Source organism: Rhipicephalus sanguineus, chromosome 5 (genome assembly GCF_013339695.2).
Source record: "Rhipicephalus sanguineus isolate Rsan-2018 chromosome 5, BIME_Rsan_1.4, whole genome shotgun sequence".
Lineage (NCBI taxonomy): Eukaryota > Metazoa > Arthropoda > Arachnida > Ixodida > Ixodidae > Rhipicephalus > Rhipicephalus sanguineus.
The window spans coordinates 179,894,480-179,906,702 of NC_051180.1; the positions used below are offsets into that span (position 1 = coordinate 179,894,480).

Sequence of the window (12,223 nt, forward strand, 5' to 3'; positions counted from 1 at the left end):
TGAGCAAATTAGTACTCTGGGATTCTGCAGTAAGGAGATTGATTTTATAATTCTATATGAAGATTATTTCCCAACAACGTTCTTCTCATATAAATGTTCCGAGAGCAGCAAACGTTGGTCTGGACCGCGTTAGAGAGCTCGTTTCGCTGAAATTTCGGTGTCGGCGGCGTCGGCATCTTTGGTTCTAAGCAGAAAAGCAGCGTCGGGCGTGAGTGAAAATTCAAGGCAGTTGCAATAAGGATAGCAGCTCGAGCGCGTTTGCGGTTTGGCTTACCTTGCGGCAGTCTTCACCGAACAGAGAAGGCTTGCTAGCGACAAGGAAGGCCATAGTGTGTGTGCACGCGTGTGTGTATTGCGAGTGTGTGCTCGCGTGCGTGTGTGTGAGCGTGTGTATGTGTGTGTGCGTGCAAGTGTGCCTGCGTGTGTGTGAGTGTATGTGTGCGTGCGCGTGTGTGCATCTGTGTGCGTGCGCTTGTGTGTGTGCATTTGCGTGTGGTCGTGCGCATGTGTGTGTGCATTTGTGTGCGCGTCTGTGTATGCCTTGTGCGTGCGCGTGCATGTGTGTGCGCGCGTGTGTGTGTGCATTACGTGTGTGTGTGCGAGCGCTTGTGTGTCTGCGTGTGCGTGCGTGCGTGCATGTGTGTGAGGGCATGTGCGTGCGTGTGTGCGTATGTGTGTGCATTTGTGTGCGTGCGCTCGTCTGTGTGTATGTCCACTTGAGTGCGTGCGTGTTTGTGTGCGTGTGTGTGTGTGTGTGTGAGTGAGTGAGTGAGTGAGTGAGTGAGTGAGTGAGTGAGTGAGTGAGTGAGTGAGTGAGTGAGTGAGTGAGTGAGTGAGTGAGTGAGTGAGTGAGTGAGTGAGTGAGTGAGTGAGTGAGTGAGTGAGTGAGTGAGTGAGTGAGTGAGTGAGTGAGTGAGTGAGTGAGTGAGTGTCTGCGTTCGGATATCGCTGTTGCGCTCTAGTTGCTTAGCAAACTGAACGAAAAAAAACTTCGTCAGACAAGTTTCAACCAATGTATCACGAAACTTACACGCGTTCTATAAGAACTTCAATCGGCACGCGACTCCTGCCAGTTTTGCGGTTAGCGTCTCGCATTTGCTCCATTTCGGCCACTGGCAATGTCGGCTGAATGATATGGTGTGAAGAACACCGCCTATGCGGCACGCCTATTAAGGCTTTCGCCTTAACAGGCGTGCCGCGTTAATAAACAACACGTTTATTAAGGCCTTCGCCTTAATAAACGGCGTTGTGTCGGAAGCTCCGTGGTCGGAAGTGTGCCTACAATGTTGCAAAGTGTCTCCGGACGGTGGCGATGAAACGCAAGAGTCATCCAAGGACGAGAAAATCTTGCCTGAAGACATCAAGTCTGGCAAACTAATTATAATCACGTGAATACCGTGAACGTGAAAAAACGCCACTGCATCACAGAAGCAGTATGTACAGTGATTTCTGTTCACTGATTATTCTACAATATTTAATGTTTCTCGGTCCTAATAGGCATAGATGAGGCCACTCAAAAAGTGACATCTGAATTTAAAACAAGAAATTTCCGGCTTGATGACGACGTGAGTCGGCAGCGCATAGGCCAGTCGCACTATCAGTGTTGTGTTCAGAAGCCTCCAATTCTTCACGTGGAGGAGGCTCGTCACCGCTGAAGTCGAAGCGCGGCCTCTTGCATTGCGTGCCCGTTGATTCAGCATCGCCATGCCGTGGAGTCGTTGTCTCTACGTGCAATAAATTTGGCGTACATTCAGAGGTCGGGTAAGGCACTTCCGAAGCAGTTGAACCTTTTGGCCCTTGTTGCTTCCGAGAAGTCGGCAGTAGAACCTGCCGTTTTCGCGGAGGTTTTCTGGTTCTTTGCTGCACGGTCAGGTATTTTGGGCAGCCGTGAAATATGCTAGGTACAGCATCTGAAGAGAGCGTGGGTTTCTTTCGGGCGTGCAACACGACGTCTCCCTTGTACTCTGCATGATATGTTCGGCAATTGCTCGGCAATTCCTGCGTTTTTTCGAAGGTGGACGCAACTTCAGGCTTCCACCAAGTACGCCTGGCGCGAGACTCCCAGGAGTATACGACCTTCATCACACCGTTTGGCAGATACTACTGTTGCCGCCTCCCATTTGGCATAACGTCGGCCCAAGGATACTTCCAACGGCAGATGTCTCGCCTGCTGGAAGGGTTAGTCGGTGTTGTTATTCTCATGGACGACATCTTTGTGTTTGGCCGCACTACAGAAGAGCACGACCAATGCCTATAAGCAGTCCTCGGTCGCCTCCAACGAGTGGGGGTCACCCTCAACGCGGCCAAGTGCAGTTATGGCATGTCCAATGTACGATTCCTTGGCGTCGTCGTCGGTGCCAATGGCATCGCTCCTGATCCTGATAAGGTGACGGCTGTTCAGCGAATGCCAGCTCCTCGGGACGTTCATCGTGTCCTACGTTTTCTTCGTATTATCAACCATGCGGGTCGCTTCCTCCCGGGTCTCTCTCAGACGACCACGCCGATTCGAAATCTCCTGAACAAGACTGCAGCCTGGACGTGGGGACGAGCGCAAGCCTCAGCATTTCAGCAGCTAAAGTACTTGCTGTCCTCAGACATCTGCCTCGCAAGGTACAACCCTGCATTGCTGACGACAGTCCCCGCAGATGCTAATTCCTTCGGGCTAGGCGCAGTGCTCCTACAAGAACAGACATCAGGTGATCGCCGACCAGTCGCATATGCCACTCGTGCACTGACAGAAACGGAACGAAGGTACAGCCCGATCGAAAAGAAGGCACTGGCTGCCACCTAGGCCATCAACCGGTTCCACGAGTTCCTTCGAGGTGTTCGTTTCACCCTGGAGACCGACCATAAGCCGTTGGTCAAGCTCATTGAAACTGCAGACCTCGACCTCATGCCACCATGGATCCAGCACTTTCGCATCCGCCTCCTCCAGTACCAGTTCAACGTCAAGTATGTGCCTGGGGAACAGTTAGGTACCGCAGATGCACTCTCGCGAGAACCGGTCGCCGAACTGCCAGCGTCTCCAGCCATGGACAAGGTGGAGCTGTACGTCCAAGAAGCCCTCCGTGCTATCTCTCTCCCATTTGCGGTCCGACTCGACGACTTCGAAGCTCACCAGGCTCATTTTGAAATACTTGCGCAGGCACACAAGGACAAAGAAGAGAGACACACACAGGCGCAATCTAACAACTGGTTTATTTTTTGAAAAACGTTCACTTAACACCCCTCGGAACTGCGCACTCTGATCACTCAAATTGATTTGAAATGCGCACATCGCGCTCTTATCACATGCTTATTGAACAGCAGACAAGAGTGAAATTTCCTTATCTAGCAAGGCAACAGATGGGTGACTAACACATTTTCCTTTCAGCCTGTCAATATGAAAGGCCTCCATTATTTCTCTTGAAGTTCTGTTCCGATGTCTGTACTCTAAAGTAGTGTTTTCAAAACAAGGCGAACATGAGCACTCATTGCAATGCATTGCTAAATGTGTACTTGGGCGACCTTTCAGGCTTGACATATGCTCCCTTAGCCTCGTATTAATGCATCTGCCAGTCTGCCCCACATATACATGTCCGCACGTCAGAGGTATATTGTACACCACATTATTTGCACATTCAACAAACTGGAGCTTGTGTTTGATGCCACAACCCCATTGTGAACTGCTCAGTCCGTCACGTTTTTGGTTAACCAACGCGCATACTCCTCCGATTTTTTCTTTGGCCGAAAACACCACCTTCACATCATAACTTCCAGCTACCTTTTTGAGTCTATGTGATAGCCCGTGTACATAAGGGATTGCTACCACCTTAGAGCTAGAATTAGTCTGCCCACCCGTTTCCAAAACCGGTCCCGTTCCCTGTTTTAGCTTCTTCAATAGCCTGATACTTACAGCCAACATCACTGAAAACGGGTACCCTGCATCCAGAAGCCGTGCAACTTGTTCCTGAAACGAACTATGAGCAGTGTGTACACAAGATTTTAACAAAGCAGACCGAAAACAATTCGTGACTATGCCATTCTTGACCAGCCGTGAATGATTTGAAGCAAAATTCATGAGCGGTTTCCCAGCCCTAGGCGAAAAGGCCCAACACACGTGATCTGCCAAAAACTCTAGCTTCAGATCTAAAAACTGTAGTTTCTTTCCAACCGGTACTTCAGAAGTAAATGCTAGTCCCTTTCCTAGCGAATTAAATGCATTTAATACCGTTTTTCTAAAGTCCTCCTTGTTCACATCGCACCCCAAAACTAAGTAGTCATCCACATACCTGTATATTTTGTAGACTACATCTTGTAGGCACACTGCCAAGTCACGATCTACGCTGCCCAAAAATATGTCACTGAGAACCGGGGCTACCTTTGACCCTATGCAAACCCCCTTTGCCTGGATGAACGTTTTCTCCCCGAATCCCACGTGAGTGTTCTCTAAATAAAAGTGCAAATCAATTTGAGTGATCAGAGTGCGCAGTTCCGAGGGGTGTTAAGTGAACGTTTTTCAAAAAATAAACCAGTTGTTAGATTGCGCCTGTGTGTGTCTCTCTTCTTTGTCCTTGTGTGCCTGCGCAAGTATTTCAAAATGAACTTGTTCCAACTAGGCCGAATCGCAGTTTTGCTCACCAGGCTGCAGATAGGGAGTGCGCTCATCTCAGGTCGTACTGCGAGCAAGGGTGGCCTCGGAGAAGAATCTGCCTGTCAGCATGGCGCAGTTTTGGGCTCATCGTGCGGAACTCGCCCTCGGTGGCGGTCTTCTCCTTTACAGGGGACGCCAGAAGTGCCCGCTTCTCTGCGGAAGCACGTCCTGTCCCTCATCCGCGATGGAAACCTCGGAGTGAACCGTTGTCGCGCCATTGCCAGGGGTGCTGTGTAGTGGCCGACGATGAGAAGCCAGATAAAGACCATGATGGAGAACTGTCCCAATTGCGCCACCACGCGGGTCCAGCGACCAGAGCCACTGCTTCCTACAGTGACCCCTCGCCGCCCCTGGGAGCGAGTCGGGGTGGACGTATTTCATCACGAAGGAGCAGACTACCTTCTCCTCGTCGATTGCTACTCAAGGTACCCGGAAGTGCGGTCCCTTCGCACGACAACGTCCACAGCGGCGATCTCTACCGTCAAAGGCGTCTTTGCAAGGCATGGGATCCCGGAGGTCCTCGTCAGCAACAATGGACCTCAATTTTCGTCGACAGAGTTCCGCACCTTCTCCCAGAGCTACGGCTTCCCCCAGATCACCAGCAGTCCCAGGTACCCGCAGTCCAATGGCGAAATCGAGCGAATGGTGCGGACCGTCAAGGAACTTTTCAAGAAGTCTCCAGACTGGCCTTTCGCCCTCTTGCCATACCACAACGCACCTGGCGTGACCGGGTATAGCCCTGTTCACCTTCTCATGGGGCGCAGCCTCAAGATTCGTCTTCTACTCCCACCAGCCACGTTGCTTTCAGGGGTGCTATGCAGGATAGCCCGAGCTTCTCGGGCACACGAGCTTGCTCCGAGCTCGCATTACGGCGGTCATGACAGAAAGACAGTGCGGAGCACGCGATAGCAGCGTTGATAAAAACGGCTACAAGAACGAGCATGGCGTCACATACGCATGTGCGGCATTTGCGGCGGTTTTCAAAGGAACGCCGTGTGCGAACGCGTGAGCGCCGCCACTCTCAGTCAACATTTTGACAGTGTAGCGATGTCAGCGCTATTGTCGCGCTATCTTTTTGCCAACTGTTCATCGCACCTCCCATGGGCGTGTTCGCGGGCGTTTGTCCTCTTTCGGGGAATTCTTTCGTTCCACCTGCAGCATGGAAATTTCCACTCTCGAAGGCAACAAGGGCGCACACGCCGCACTATGGTGCAGCTCGTTTCGCTTCTCTAGAATATTGCAGATAAATCAATGGACAGGGTACTGCTATAGTTACATGTCTGAAAATTTTTCTGTAGTAAGAAATTGGCAGAAACAATGCTTTACAAACAAGTAAAAAATTGGCCGCGTATCTGCGTGCTTCGCTGTAAATGTCGTGTAAAGACGATAGAAGAGGCGCTGTGTGAGATATGGACGCCATCTGGCAATACGTCGGGAAACATGAGTGCTGTGTTGCGTGCTGGTAGTCCCGGCGCAGCAGCAGGCGAAGACCGGCGGTGACCAACGAGACCGGCGGGGACGCCAGCCAGCCCGAAACGCGGTTTGGCGCGAAGCGCTGAAGCAGAGAAACGTCCGCACTCAACGAGTACTCTCCACACACTTTTTTATTTACATGTCGCCTGGGTAAAACAGGAACGCCAGAGCGGCGCCCACAACCGGCAGCCTGAAGGCCGCCCACAACGCTGCTTTTTCATTTTTTAAATATTTTTTTCACCTTCTTCGCCTTCTCAAAACTAAAGTTTTTCAACACCAACCCATGGCATTCGTACAGTGCAATACAGAACCGAAACCGAAACACAACAATGAGCTCGTGCGAAGGGCACGGAGGAAGGCAAATTTCAGCGCAGTCGCATTTTCAGCTTTGTTGAAACAGCGCTCACTAGACGACGACGAAGTAAAAGAAGGCACAGGACAGGCGCTGCCTGTCCTGTGCCTTCTTTTACTTCGTCGTCGTCTAGTGAGCGCTGTTTCAACAAAGATGAACGCATACCATCTCGCTCAAGCTTCCATTCTTATGCATTTTCAGCGCAGCTTAAGAAACTAGGGTCCTTAAAATTACGTATGTATGCATTTTCTATTAAAGGAACACGCCACCTAATACTTACCTAGTGATGTTGCACCTCGGATATACATGATATTTACTTTTTGATCGACAACGTTCACAAGTATGAACAGCCGTACCAGTTCAAGACGGCTGGCCCTTGGGCAAGTGGTTCAACTTTGGCCGAGTGGCTGAATCGAGGGACGTGCCGACAAACAGAAAGACAGACAGACAGACAGAAAGACAGACCAAAATTTCTGCGTTTAAGTTCCCCAAGAAAGACTATCGTCTTTAATATCGTCTTTAATAATGACATATCTCGCCACAAATCCCACCAGGGGCTCTTGCTTCGTGGCGGTGAGTGGTACATCGTGAGCGCGGTGAATTTGAATGCGAGACATCGTAGCCACGTGATGATATGACCTTTAGTTCTTCGTGCGTGTGTGCATAGTCTGTGCGATTAATCTGATAGATTATTCCTGCCGCTCGCTGGCGTTGCGCCGTGAGCACTGCTCCTCCGCAAGAGCAAATGCGATGGGCGGACCCTATCTTCGCCGCGGGCGTCTGTCAATCAAATTGATTGACGTGCGAGCTTGGGCACAAACTCGTTGATTCCGAAAAGGCCCCAGTTCAACTCGGGACTGTCCCAGTGCCGGTGTGCCTGTCAAGTGTTTCATGCAGTGGACGGTACTGAGCAGCTTCTTTGCATATAAAATAATTTGGTCAGCTTTCACTACTTGTGCAAGGCTGGGGAAATCGGAGGATCTTGTGGTCACCTAGCTTCTTCGAGCTTATTACGTGGCTCGTCTACTCAGTATGCTTGGCCTGCTTCAGAGTAGAGTTCGGTCTCAATATTCGTGCTATTGATTAGCTAGGCCTTAATTAACATGACAGTGAATAGTTGTCTTAATTCGTTATGTTTGAATTAACACAGCTTTAATTAATCAGGTTTCATTGCCATGGTCCTCATTAGCATGAATGTACCTGACATAATGCTAATTACAGTAATCATAATTACCATGTACTTGCCAAGTTCTTAATGAACTTGGTTTGACTTAGAGCGCTCCTAATTAGCATCGTGCCAACTAGCATAGCCCTAATTACCTCGGTCTTAACTAACATGATACTGAATAGTCCTGTATTGATTGTTAATGTTTCAATTACATAGTACATAGGTAATTAGCATAATATTAATTAGCACTATAATTTTAACACAACCTCGGTATTATCTTGGTTTTAATTACACGCTCATAATTGGCGTCGTGTTAATTAGAATGATCGTGATTAGTTTGTTAGCTTTACACGGTTCGTTAGCATGATCTTAATAAGACGTGGCTTAATTAGCTTGTCCGTAGTATGATTTGGCTTAATCAGCTTCGTCATAGTATGTCCTGACTTAGCTAGGTATAGCGCCCAGCCACTTAGCTTGTCACCCGGCCACACCTGCTCGGGGAGCGAGCAGACGATTAATAAGAGGACGAGGAGGGCGCGCGCCAGCCGAGGAAACGCTAGAATGTAGAGGCCGACTATAGTGATTATACACGTGACCTCGATGTTTAGCTCTAGCCGCGGTGTTGTAAAGCACTCGGTCGGAACTAATCTCGGAGGCCACGGTGCTGATTATTCTGACGAATACCTAGTGCAGACATTAAACGCTTGAAAATGAATTCAAACGGCCCGCGAAAACATAAAAGATGTAGTTAGTAGAACTTTCTGTCACTTTTCTTGCATGGGTGCACTTCTGCACTCAGTCGAACGACAAACAAATGAAAGAAGCTGCCTCTAGTTTGACGACACCACCCAATCTTCTCGACCGCCCTCGACGTGACGCCGCGTTCCATCGTCACCAATGGAACAGAGCGCGCGCTGAGGGCTGGATTTCACCTTCTCGTACTGTTAGCTCGTTCAAAAGGGGGTGTCGCCAGAGCTCGGAAAGATCCTTAGTTTCGCCAAACTCGGGCCATCCTGCGTAGCACCCCGACATGCCCTCACGCTGCCGATTTCCACAGGCGCGACACTGCCCAACGACGTCGCCAGCGTCAAGATTTTGTGACCGTCGGCATGCTGCGCAGGTGTTGCGTTCCTGGTGAGAGGGGGAGAGTCTGGATTCGCGACGCAGAACGTGCTGGCACAATTCTTTGCCCAGCGCAGCGTCCGCGATCCTACGTTATCCAGACAGAAGCAGGCGCTCTCGTCCGCAAACGGAGACACTTGGTTCCGCAGCAGTCTCCGTCATCGCGGGGTTGTAACCTCGGCAGCTCCAGTCCACTGCAACAACAATCCCAAAGCCCACCACAGACTCCAACGCGCCCAGCGCCTGTGTGCAGCAGTTCATCTCCTAGGGCAGTCTTTCCTCTACCAGTTGCATCGCCACCGGTTGCCCTGGCTACTCCATCAAAACCGCCTGTGTCGGTTGTGCGCACTCGGTCTGGACGTTGCGTTAGGACACCGGTGCGGTTGAACTTGTAGAGCGTGCCATGAGACATGTCGCTACGTTGCATACCTGATGGCAAGATGTTGCTTTCTTTTATTTTCCCAAAAGGGGGGATGTAGAGGGCGCGTGAGTGCCAAGTCTTAGAGGAAGGACGTGTTTTTCGAGAGCTCCGGAAGGACAGCGACTGATAAGTGTATTTGCATGATTCGAGCTTGCCTCTGTCTGTGCCTTTATGAGTACATAAGGCGCTAGCGTAAAGCTTTATTGGGTCTATTACGTTGCACGTTTTTTTTGTGTAGTACTTTGTACTGTGGTTTTTTTTTCCTGCCACCACGTGGCTGAGGTCTGCGCGTAGACCGCCCACGTGCATGCACAGGTGTTTTGAAGTGGTGCGTATTTATTTATTATTGTGGTTCTTTTTGGCTTAGAACAGTGTATTTTAGTACGCCGTGATTATTTGTTGTGACAGTTTTGCAACACGTGGGCATCGGTGAACTGATCTTGCCATGGTCAAAAAGACGGTAAAGTGTTCAGTGTGCGGGGTAGGTTAGAAGATGGACGTTTGTGCGGATGAGAAAGAAGAAGAAGGTGACGCCAAGTGCAGACAATGCGAGTTCGAGGAAAAAATGGAAAACATGATGGCGGTCCAGAGTGGGCTCATGGCGAAAATCGCAGAGCTGGAAAATGCATTGGCGACAGAGCGAGAAAAAACGACGGCCATGGGAGAAACGCTCAGGTCAGCGGAGGAGGGCCTATCGAAGGTCGTCAAAGTGAACAAAGAAGACGCAGGTGACGGTGGAAGCATTACGGCGACGACCCCCCGTGGGGGAGAGCCGAAGGGAACATCAGGCATGACAAAGGCAGATAGAGTGGTCACAGGGCCCAGTTACCGGGATGTAGTTTTGAGGTAGGGAGGCGACAAAGCAGCCGTGACTCGCGCTAGTCACCTAGTCAGCAGGCAGGTGCATGTTTCAGAACGAATGTCTGAACAGGTCATTATCGCCGGGGACTCAAATTTAGTCCGATGCGCAGGGGCAATCAAGGAGAGGGTGAAAGGCGACAAGAGGGTTTCGATAGGGACGTTCCCAGGACATACGCTGGGGTCAGTCATGAGGCAAGCGAGTGAAAAACTCGCAGCTAAAGCTAACAGACGTAACCTCGTAGTAATTGCGGGAGGGCTCAATGACGTCTTGAATAAAGAATCGTCAGGACTAGCGACAACCTTGTGAAAGGGGTCGAGGACATGCGCACGGTGTCCCCCCATGTGCAAATTGTAGTATGCACAGTACCGGAACTACCAGTTCGCAACGGCAACTTGCAAAGGGCGGTTGTCGACGCAAACAAAGAGATATGGCGAATTAGTCGAGAGAAGGATTTCGAGGTAGTGGATATAAACAGGGAGGTGCACAGGTGGGGTGGTTTCGAAAGAGACAGAATTCACTTCGATAAGAGGCTTGGTCATGGTGTGGGCTGGCGACTGGCAGGACGCACAGCAGCATTTTTGGTGGGTCCCCGGGCCCTTCGGAGTCCGGGGTATCTAGTAACAGGGAAAATAACGAGGAATATTTGACAGGTAGTATTGCGAAAAACCAGAAAAAGGGTAAAAGAAAAAAGGAGAAGGCGAGTGTTGCGATTAGTTACATAAACATGCAGGGTGGCAGGAAAAAGGCAAAATGGTGAGAAATTGAGCAGCAGTTAAACAAAGAACAAATAGGCGTTTATGCGGTTACGGAAACACACCTTAGAGATTTGGAAGAGCCACCATATATTGAAAATTATGTTTGGGAAGGGTGTAACAGGACCATATCAGAAAGGAAAGGTGGGGGAGTAGGAATGCTAATTCACCGTGGCGCCAAAAAGGTTAGAATAAAACAGACGTGTTCAGAGCACCTCTGAGGTTTGGGCACAGTAGGTGGAAAGCAAACGTGGCTTGGGGTAGCCTACTGGTGGACGGGAAATAACTGCAGAGAAAAGAATCAGGAGATAGTGGATTGCATGAGTGCGGATATTAAGGAATTTGGTAATGGGGCCGAAATCATCCTTCTAGGCGACATGAATGCCCACATACATGATCTTGACGGATATTCAGACGCCATTCGGAAGTTATTACTAGATCTCTGCGAGCAGCATAGTCTGGAGATACACTCTTAAAAAAAAGGGTGTCTGTACTGACTACCTTTGGGTGGTAATCGCCTTGCTACACATATGATGACCTTTTGGGGTGTCAAGCGACTCCCTTCGTTCTTCAGACCAACGACTCCCTTCTTCACAAGCAGAGAGAGAGTATGTATTACTCCCAACGCAGGAGTCTACGCGACTACCTTTTATTTCCCGCTAGTACCTATAGGTAGTCAGGGTGACCCCTTTGCCATGGTAACGCTGACCCCCACTGGAGCGTTCCTCTGACTCCGTTGTCCTTAAGGACAGTGGTGTACATGACTCCCCTGGCAAGAGTCAGTGTGACCACTTCGTGGTACTCAATGAGACACTCTGCAACAAATAATGCGTTTATTTTTCTTCTTGGTCGATACTGATGAAACTTGCTGAGTTTAGGTTTGCTTATGTGGCGATTTCAAATATGCAATTATCTGGAAGAAAACGCAGTTTTAACACATAAAAATTTCATGTGTCTTGATGAGCAAGCCTTTCCAAACTTGGAGAGTTACAAAGTAAATCGACATATCGCTATCGTTTGGGGATAAAAACTGTATGCAATAGTTTTAAAGGAGTTTACTGCGCTGTTCTGGCATAATGTTCATGAACCCACTAGCCCACATACGAACTCGCGTTTTAAACCCATTTGAGTTAAAAGTTACGTAATATTGAACTCTCGTGAGCGAATCACCAGCTATACATACACTTACTGGTCAATGTTCAGCATACTATGACTATTGTTAAGTGGGTTTAGAACATGCATTCTGGTAATGTTGCATACAGTTCCCATTTCATATTATTGTGATATGCTTACTTTGTAACTCTTTCAGGTTTGTAACTCGTGCAGGCCTAACATGGCACATGAAATGTTTGATATACTTAATTAACACGACATATAATAGTAAAAAAATATTTGCATTTTCAAAATCAGCGTACAAATACACATAAACTAAACAAGTTT

At 49.2% G+C, this 12,223-nt stretch overlaps 1 pseudogene; it reads left to right on the forward strand.

The window, feature by feature from the left end:
- Window positions 1-5,275: 5,275 nt before the first annotated feature.
- Window positions 5,276-9,135, forward strand: LOC125758572 (uncharacterized; annotated as a pseudogene).
- The last annotated feature ends 3,088 nt before the right edge of the window (window positions 9,136-12,223 follow it).